At 36.7% G+C, this 10,229-nt stretch overlaps 1 pseudogene; it reads right to left on the bottom strand.

Moving 5' to 3' along the window:
• LOC117283977 overlaps positions 1 to 8,924 on the bottom strand; it is an 11,247-nt pseudogene extending 2,323 nt beyond the window's left edge.
• Between the last annotated feature and the right edge of the window lie 1,305 nt (positions 8,925 to 10,229).

Below are 10,229 nucleotides of genomic sequence, written 5' to 3'. Positions count from 1 at the left end.
TTTTTTTTTTTTTTTTTTTTTTTGACAAAGTCACTAAATTGCCCAGATTGGGCTTGAATTTGAAATTCTCCAGCCTCACCCTTCCAGAGTGCTGGAACTACAGTCATGTGCCAAAATAAACACTGCTATATTTTTGATACCAGAGAAGTCCCCAGTTTATACTTGGAGCAATGTAAACATTTATTAAAAGACTGATGCCAAGAATACAGAAATATAGCTTTATGCCATCAGTGGGAAAGGTGTCTTCTAGTACTTCGTTAGATCTTTGGAAACAAAGCCAAGTTGCTCAGTAAATATTCTGAACACAGCCTATGCCTAGTAAAGGTCCAATAAACACATGATTAAAACTAGTTGCATTATGGTTTTAAAATATCACTACTTTGTGAGAAAGTTCCTCTAAAGCCATATTCTTCTTAGTAAAGGGGAGATTTGAGGATCATGTTCATTAAAAAAAAAAAGTTTCTCCACACATTGCTCCTGAAATACTTGCATATTTTTCTAAAAAAATATATTTTGTTATTTAAGGAATAGAAGGCATTCTTCAGTATATTAATGTAAGATTTTTTGGAGCCAAATAACTGGCCTCCATTCCCCCTGTGGCGTCTACTCTGCCATCTAGTACAGTCTCTTGATATAAGTCTTGCTATCTAAAGTAAGCCACACATATATTAATAGGAAAACAGCTGTTGCAAAGCAACATCAGCAATGAATATTAGGGTAATATATTTGTGTCTCTGCAGACAAAGAGCTTTTCAACTTACCTTTGCCTCATGACATTTGTACATTCATAAAAAAATGGAGAAGGGAGGGAACTTCAAACTAAGAATGGGACACCTTCAGAGGATACTAAGTTAAAATTCAGATCATTCTGAGGGGACAGGAAAATAATAGAGCCAAGATCTTGTTAACTTCTGTTTGCAAAGCTTTTTTTGTTTGTTCTAACTAGATTGTCTCTCATGGAACCAAGTTTGACTGTCAGCAGGGTCCCCAGCTGGGCTCCTTAGTTCTCCCACCTTGAAAGACTTTTGTCTATTTTTCAGTCTCTCTCCATCATTTCAAATCTTCCTGATTCCAAGAAATTTCTTCCTATATCTCCAATAGGTATTCATTTTAACCTTTTCTAGAGTACAGACCATTGACAGCCTTGCCACTGCATTGAGCTTACATCCTCTGTGTGTGTGTGTGTGTGTGTGTGTGTGTGTGTGTGTGTGGTAGGTGCATACATATATGTGAGTGTCTAGACTCCCTCAACAAGTTTATAGTTTATTGAGAGCAGAAGTATGGTATGTAGGCTCATTTTTCTAAAACTGTCATAGTACATGATATATGTCTCTGAAGGCATACTAGAGTAGTGGGCATGTTTGAGAGTGAATACTGCATAATGCTGATGGTGAAGATCTTGGGCTTTGCAGTCAGGAACTGCTCCTTACTCATGTGACTTTTTTGCTGAGTTTAGACACAGAAAATAAAAATGTCTTTCTCAATGGCTAGTTGCAAGGATTGAAAGAAATAATCCACAGTTATTTGAGTAGTTAAGAGCCTGGCAAAGAGCAGGCTCACTAAATGTTGACTCAAACCATGACTGACAGAGCATAAAGTTAGTGATAGTTTATATGCAGCCATTGTTGAACAAGATGGAACAGAGTATTTTAGGGCTTATGCTACTCACTGTGGTATAGATTAAGAAAGAAGTTTGATGTAGAATTGAGCTCCTCTCTTTTTCAGCTGTTCATCTTACACATATTTTTAAAGACTTTCACAACTTTATTTTCCTCCTGGAAAAAATTATGCTCATCCCATGGAGGTGCTAAGGGAACTGTAGATGTTACAAAAGGTCTCTGAAGAGTTAGTAAATGAAAAAATTATTAATATATATCTGGGACTCATCGTGGGTTCCAATGAATGACAGCTCAGGACCTTGACTCAGATCTTGCAGTAGAGAACATTAGCTAATTGCACCCTGCTCTTGCCTTGGAACACAGTTAAACTGCATTTCCTAAGCTTTCTCGTGCTCAGAGTGACCAAAAGACTACAATCTCTCCAAATGATATGTGAACCAAAACTTTCAGGAATAGCCTAGAAAAACTTTCCAGTTAGTTTGATTTCCTGGGCTTTCTTTTCCAAGGGCTGAATCAGAGATGATGATGGTGAGTATGGGCATGGTGGAATACAGATGGCTGAAACCTGGCTTTGGAGTTCAAATCTGCTTCAACAAATGAACACCAGGCTTGGAATTCTCCATGAAAAAATAAGCAAATCTCTTTCACCCACCACTAAAAAAATCATGATACTGTTACTGAAGACTAGCACATCTAAATTAATGTAGGCATCTTGTCCTATCCTTTTAATTTTGCGCCTAAGTCACACATTAAGCACTCTGTGTCAAGTTGTGATAGTATTTCTAACAGCAGCAAATAAGAGCATGTTGTTTTTAGATATGTTTATTTGCAAGGTCAAAAATTTTATATCCTTTTTAAAATATAAGGTTAAATTTTTAATATGTTATCGACGGTTCACTTTTTGTCTTTTGAGCATTCTTTCTCATGTAATTTGTTCCTTTTCTATTAGGCTATTCTAATTATTTGGGATTTGAAAAGCCTTATATATAACAATTATTATTCCTTTGTTATAGTTTGTTGCTTTTTATAACAAATGAATAATGGCATTGAGTTATTAGGTTGACAAATGTTTTCTTTATGGATTCTTCTTCAGATTTCATGGTTTAAAAGTCCTTTCACATTGTAAAATTAGATATGCATTTCCCCTCTTTAAAAACAGCTGGGGCTGAATGCACACGGCTCTTTTGCTACTTCCTTTCTGGGCTAGCACATCCCCTTACCTTCCAACATACTTAACATTGATCACTAGCATGCTTTTGAAATTCAGCAACTTTATCTTAGTCACTTTGTCTTCTAATTAAGCATTTGGGATCTCAGTTATCTGAAGAATATTTTCCTCTCTAACATTCTTGTATTTTTGTCAGCATATCTCTCATATCTCTTCAAGTTCTTTGTTTAATTTATTAATGGTCTTTCCAATCCTTTGAAGATTTCATTAGCATGCTGTTTACCCCTTCAGATGCTATTCCTAAAGATGCTCCAATAAAACAGAGTTAAACTGATCACCATTATCTGATTAGCCAGTCTGCACATTCCAACCTGACACCTTCCTATATTACATTCATCCCATGTTTGCTGTATTCAGATACCCTATTTAAGATCCACACATTCAGCCAATTTAAATTAATTTAGCTATCAAGATTTCACAAGATGCTGTATCCAGCACTTTACTTCATGCACTATCAAGACACAAGATCAAATAATCATCGGCCACATTCCCTTTGGCTAATACAATCTTGTGATTTCAGCCAAAAAGTTTCTACTTAATCTAATCTGTTTTATTCTTTGTGAATTTAGGCTATTTATTACCAGTAGCCTTGTTTTCTCTGAGTTGTATTATCTCCTAAGAGAAATATGGATAAATTATCCTCCATATAGAATTAAAAATATGAGATGGCTAGGCATTTAGCAGGAATAACTTAAGCAAAGGAGTAGTCTAATTCCAATACCAATCAATCATTCAATCAATCATTCAACAAGTTTTTATTGAACCAGCCATGTGCTTTGCACAGTCCTGGATGCTAGGGGAATATAGACATATAAAACATAGAAAGGTTTTAAGTAAATGTTCTTTTGGTTACAAGTCACAGAAGCACAACTCAGGCTAGTTAAAGTACCAGAGAGAATTTATAGGAAGAATCTGGGTAAGCTCACAGAATTGAAAGAAACAGTATTATAGGTATGAACTAAGACCATCAGAAATGAAATAAAAACCCAGAAATTGTTCTTAAAGTCCTATTTCTATTTCTCTATGCCTCTTATCTTTAGATGTTACTTTCAACTTCTTTTCATTTATGTATTCAAAAAAGTTTCATGTAATCAAAGAGGTTTGCAAGCTGGAGACCCAGGAGGAATGATGGCTTAGTTCCAGTCTAAGTCTGAAAGCCTGAAAACCAGGAGAACTGATGTAGTTCCCCTGAAAGGCCAACAGCCTCAAGACTCTGTGTATAGGTCACCTTTTCATTGCTGGGACAAAGTATGGGGCATGAACTATTTGAAGGAGAAAAGGTGTATTTTAGCTCACAGTTTCAGATGTTTGAGTTCATGGGAAACTGGCTCCCAGGCAAAATCTGCTCACTTCCTGGCAGCCAAGAAACAGAGAAATCAAGAAGAGGCAGAGAGGATGTACCCTTTCAGGTTATGTCCCCACTGGTTTACTTCCTCCAATGAGGCCATCCCTCCTAACAGTCTGTTCAGCCATGAACTCATTATAGATTATTCCACTGATGAGGTTAGTGTCCCATGACCTAATCACTTTTAAAAGCCCTGCCTAGGATTACATGAGTCTTTGGGGGGATATTTTCCCCCAAACTATAACATCTGAGAAGAGTTGATGTTTCAAGTTCAAAGAGAGGAAATATAACAAATATTTGAGTTTCAAGGCAGTCTGGCAGGAAGATTCTTTTTTATTCTAGAGAGGATCAACCTTTTTATTCTGTTGAAAACCGAATGAGGCCCACTGAACCCAGGGAGAAAAATCTCCTTTACTTGCTGTATCAATTAAAATGTTGATCTATTCCAGAAACACCCTCACATAAAAAAAATCTAGATGATCAAATATCTATGTTCTCTATGACCTATTCAAATTGGCACATAAAATTAACCACCAAGAACATATCTGACTTGGAAAACAGAGACAGAAAACTTTCCCTTCCTTTTCAGCTCCTTTTTGGAAAATCCTAAATATGAACTCTCATTAGCTCTCCTGTGGACAAATCACCATAACCACCAGGATGCAGTATTATGAGTGACCCAGACTGGTCACTTGGTTATTTCTGTAATGGAAAGGATGGGGATGAAGTACTTTAACTAGAAATCTTTATTTTTCAACAGACACATACAGCTAAAATTAACAAGAGACACTTCCTTTAAAGAAATAGTGATAGAACAGTAAAATGGAGCCAAAATAATAAATAGCCACCACCAGATCATGCTCTCAAAGAGCCTGCAATCTATTTAGAGGAGCAAAGCCAACCCAGGAATTCACAACTAGTTTATAATGATCCACCCCACACTGACATATCCAAAAAGTGCACAGTGGTACATAGGATAGAAATGTCCAGAACACTGCTTATAATCAGGAAATGCTTCATAACAGAAACAGAACTCAAACTGGGCCATGGAAGATTTAGATGTAAGTAGAGAGATTAACTGAAGCTTTTGAGGTCAGAAGAATGAGGCTGGAATAAGTACAGCCTCCTGTTGAAAAGAACTTCCGGAGTGGAAAGAAAGGAGATAGTATTATGCAGTCATTTATTGAGGGTCTCGGGGAATGACTCGTACAACATCATCTCATTAACTTTCTTGCTATATTCTTGATTTAATGTACAAAATATTTGCCCCATCTCCTTTCTTATCTGACTTTTAGTTGTTTCTTAAAATTTCATTTCTACTTATTTAGGGGAACTGTGTGTTTTGTCACCCAGGCTGGGATACTTCTGGGTTAAACTGAAAATGGGCTTAGTAGTCTTCTCAATTCTCAGCTGACTAATTAACCGATACTCTTTTATCATCTAAACTATTTTGCTATCATCACTATTACTTTATTTTACTAGCCCATTTCTCCCTGGCTCTTGGCCAATGGAAACTTTGAAACAGTCCCCATAGTACTCCATGCCACCCAAAGTTCATTATTATAGTAAGTTCACATGTAGCATTCATATTAAAAGTATAAATACATACTGTAGTTTCTTGTCTTATTCTCTCTTTTGTTTATATTTCATTTCACTTTCCAATCACTATGACAGTGGTACGTAGTTCACTCTCTGAACTTGTAACCTTCTAGAATGGACTACATCATATCTACAATTTTAATTTCAGTGAAGCGATATTTTATTTAATCTCATCATAAGTTCCTATTTTTCAAAAAATATTGTTACTCACCATTCTTATTCTTTAAATGGGAATCTCAATTCCCATTTAAAAAAATTCTTTGTTTCTTCCATCTGATGCCCCTTCCAGTCTCTAACCTTTCCACCCTACACCTTCCTGGCAGATGTTCTCTGCCCATGGTCTGACTACTCTGTCCTTGTTCATGCCATAAATGTTTTCTATCTTTTCTGTTTTGGGAGACTCTTTCCTTTCTCATTAAGTTTATTGGTATATTTTAGCTATACAAATATAGACATTCATCACTGGAAATTTGTACCTTTACATAATATATCTTGGTTATTATTTTTCCCCCATTCCCCTATTTACAAAGACTTTGTTTCCATTTTTTCATTTTCTCACATTAATTCTTTTCCCTTCTTTTCTTGCCCTGACCCATCCCATTTCCCCTTCCCCTTTGGACCTTTTCCTTCTATTTGGAAGACTTTCTGAATCCTAGAAACATATTCAGTTTCTTCCCATTGGCCCCATATTTCTCTTTTCTTATCACTGCTTTATTTTTCATTCATAATTTCTAATTTCCTTCTAAATCTTCATTATGAAATCTAACAGATAATATCATAGCAAATCTCTGCTTCTAACACTTATTACTATTACTTTGTCCCCTGTATTCTTTTTCATTTTCCTGGATCTTCCCCATTCTTTTCTTCTCTGTTTATTTGCAAATTTTTTCTTAATTTTGATGTTCTTTCCGAACATAGATCTATCAATATTTTCTTTGTGATATCTGCTTCCTTGATTTAACTTGACTGATTATTCTGAAGTCTCCAAATCTATGTTACTAGTTTAGAGCTGTGCTCTGAGTTTAGAACTTAGGTATCTATTTTTGAGATATAGGTATTAATATATATACTCTTAATATTTCAACAGCAATAACTACAAATTTGAATTAATTATCTGAACCAACTCCTCCAAATCTTTCTCCACTTCAGTGATCTAACCCATGCAGTCATTCAAGTTAGACACCTAAGAACCATTCTTTGATTTTCCCATTTTTCACTAACAAGTTAAATTTTTTCACCAAATATAATGAGTTTGCTATCTAGAGTATTTAGTAATGTGTTCCTAGTCTGATTTCCTTCGCTACTTCTCTAATTTAAGCCTTTCTTACCTTTCCCCAGCACTACCATAATTGCCTTCTAAATGGCTTCTTACTCTTCACTTTATCTACTAAACATCCCCAAGGTTATTCTTCAAGTGGCAAATGAAGATACTTATCTAAAATTCAAGTATTTTTACATCTTCTGTTTCTCTTTTAGTGCCATCGATGACTTTCTGCATTATTTGCATGTAATTTAACTTCATTTACTTTCAACAATGGACACAAGAGCATCTCATTCTGATCATTCACAGGGCGAAAACTTCTTATTTATTTCCTGGGTCTCATTCTCTACCACTGTAACAGATAGAATCAAATATATATCCCCATACTTCTGTTCCTTACATCTGTGCTTTTCATAAACCCTATAAACTTCATCCAGAACACACCTCCTTTATTTCACTTTCTCTACTCATAAATGTAGCTCAGGTGTCATTTTGTCAAAGAAATCCCTCCCAAATATCCCCTGAATGGGTTAGACACCTTTATCAGTCAGATAAATGTAGAAAACAGAATTCACTGAAGGTATTTCAAGCAGGAATTAATTTAATACCAGAAATAGGATAATTATAATATTATTACCAATGTTTGTCCTGGCCAGGAAAACCTAGGTTATGTGGTAGAAACAAACACATCTCAAAGTCCATGTCTTAACACAACAATGTACTACCAGTTTCTGCCTACTATAAGTCTGTCTAAAGTGGATCAGTACCAAGAAATTTACCATGGTCTACAGTCACTCAGATACCCTCACTGACAGAGATGGTGATGTAGCTGAGGAAAAGAGATCCTGGAGGATCTCCTGCAGCCGGTCCTGGAATTAACTCTCACTGTACTGCTCTTTTCATTGGCCAGGCCTTGCCACATGGTCTCATCCAGCTATGTGTGCAGTTTCCTGTGTACGCAGAGAAAGGGAGCTGGATATTGGAATTCACTACTGTAAGAATGTAGAATCGAAACTCAGGGAGATAAAGAAGCTTCCCCCACAGTTGTACCACTGGCAGAGCTGGAGTTCAATGTGTGCTGTTGTTTGATGCGTCTGCTGCCATTCTCACTCGGCCTGTTCTTCTCAGCTCCCTGCCTGGGAGCTCCCTGCACTGCCCCTCTGATGGTAGGTGTCTGGAGAAGCTGAGGAAAATGACAAATGCTACTTCCAAACACAGAAGTCAGTACACATTACATGATCACTTTTTCCTATTTTCCATAACTGGGGCATTTCCCAAACACAAGCTGTATCTTCAGCCTAGGGTGAAGTGTATATGGAGTAGAGTTTCAGAAAACCAGCAGAATATGTTTAACATGCACAAGATGTAAACTTCTGCTATTGTAACACATTCAGTTGTTGGTGTTGTCCTTTACTTTAGTCTAATTTAGTCTAATTTAATAAATACAAAGTATGAAGAACTCACAAAATCCAATGAAAACACTGAAAATCCTGTATTGAGAAAGGACTGGAATAGTTTGGGCTCATGGGGGAAACAACTGTATGGCCTTAAATTTAGAATGATTTATTTAAGCATATTCTGATTATGTCTTTTAAAGCAAGATCTAAATTCCCAAGAGGGGAGGGCTGATCAAAAGAGGGGGGGGAGGGAGTATTGGAGAAAGACTAGGACCAAAACAGAGAGGAAGAGAGACACTTACTGGTTCTGATCCAGAATGGTCACATGTTCATCTAATCCCTTGCCAAAGAGAGTGGGGGCTGCTGGAGGGTAGACCAAAACAGCTAGCAGACTTCCTGGGACCACAAGGAATGAGAAGTGGTAATTCCCCGAGAAAAGGAGGCTGACATCCAAGATGAAGAGTAGAAATGGCATCCCTAATAGTAGTCCCTTGAAGTGGCATTAATTATTTACCATTGGCATGCCCCGTTGATCCCCTCTCTCCTTCATAAACTACATAAACCACCTATCCCCCTTTGCTTCCCAAACCAGGCATCTTTAATAACCTTGCAGAAGTCTTTTATTTGGCAGTGCCCAGCTTCCCATCCCCTCTGCTCAAATCAATAGGAAAAAATAAAGATAATCTACATTAATTTGGTTGCAGTTGTTTTAACATCCCCTGAAACCTTGAAGTTCAGCAGTACTGGGTAAGCTTGAAGAAAACCTTTCTGACAGTAAAGCAAGTTTCAAAAAAAATGTTCCCCAGTTTGCTAGGCTTATAAGCCTAGGGCAAGTTTAATTAAACTCAATGGAGCATTTTAAAGTGAAGAAAAAATTAGGACAGCAAGAAAAACGTGTTGATTGTTTCCTAATTATGCTGTGGACTTTCTCTAATGCATCCCCCCTCCTTTCTCTCCCTAAATAAAACAACTGGCACGTTAAGTTTGCACATCGAAGATTACATCTCACCCAAGCATTCTTCACAAGCCAGGATCACTGCTTCCCACACCACTACAGGGGCTGTTTTTGGAGACTTTCATGCTTTCAATAGAGACATTTAACCAAAAATTTTAAAAGAGAGAAAAATTCAAAGAACACATTAGACTCCATCAGTTTGCCAACCTTTCATTAGAGAAATTTCCTTCCATTAGCCCTCCTCCAAAACAGATTCCAATACTCTAAGACATAGTCAACTGGACACTCTGTTTTTAAAGACGTGGTTTAGATTGATTTATATCCCTATTTTTATTTATAACACACATACATTAACACAAACTAATCTTTTCTGAACAGGATAGCCACACTGCTGATACAGTCACATTCAAAAGTAAAGAGACAGAACCAGTGGTTATAATCCATTTGTTTCAAAGGCAATGTCCTACTTTGTGTCAGGCACTTACATATAGCCCTGTTATGAATAAGTGAATGACATATTAAGATTTGAGAAATAAACTTATGGATCTTGAGGGATCCAGAGGCCCAGGATGCTGGAACTCATAGTGACAACTATGGCTGCCTAAGACTTGTAGCAGATCACTGAGGAGACCACCATAGGACTGGACATGAAGGCAAAGGATAACTCCACATACTCAATCCAGAGATTCCCTGAATTATCAGCATACAAATTAAAAATCCATATGCCTCAATATGAAAGGTGCCACAAAATTCAAGTAAAAGAAATAGTAATAGTTAACACTTAAGTAATACTTATTGTGTACCAGCTACTGCTGAAAGCAATTT

The sequence above is a fragment of the Fukomys damarensis genome, unplaced genomic scaffold, assembly GCF_012274545.1.
Source record: "Fukomys damarensis isolate Sample0158 unplaced genomic scaffold, DMR_v1.0_HiC HiC_scaffold_33, whole genome shotgun sequence".
In the NCBI taxonomy this organism is placed as follows: domain Eukaryota; kingdom Metazoa; phylum Chordata; class Mammalia; order Rodentia; family Bathyergidae; genus Fukomys; species Fukomys damarensis.
This window is presented reverse-complemented; position numbering and strand designations above follow the sequence as displayed.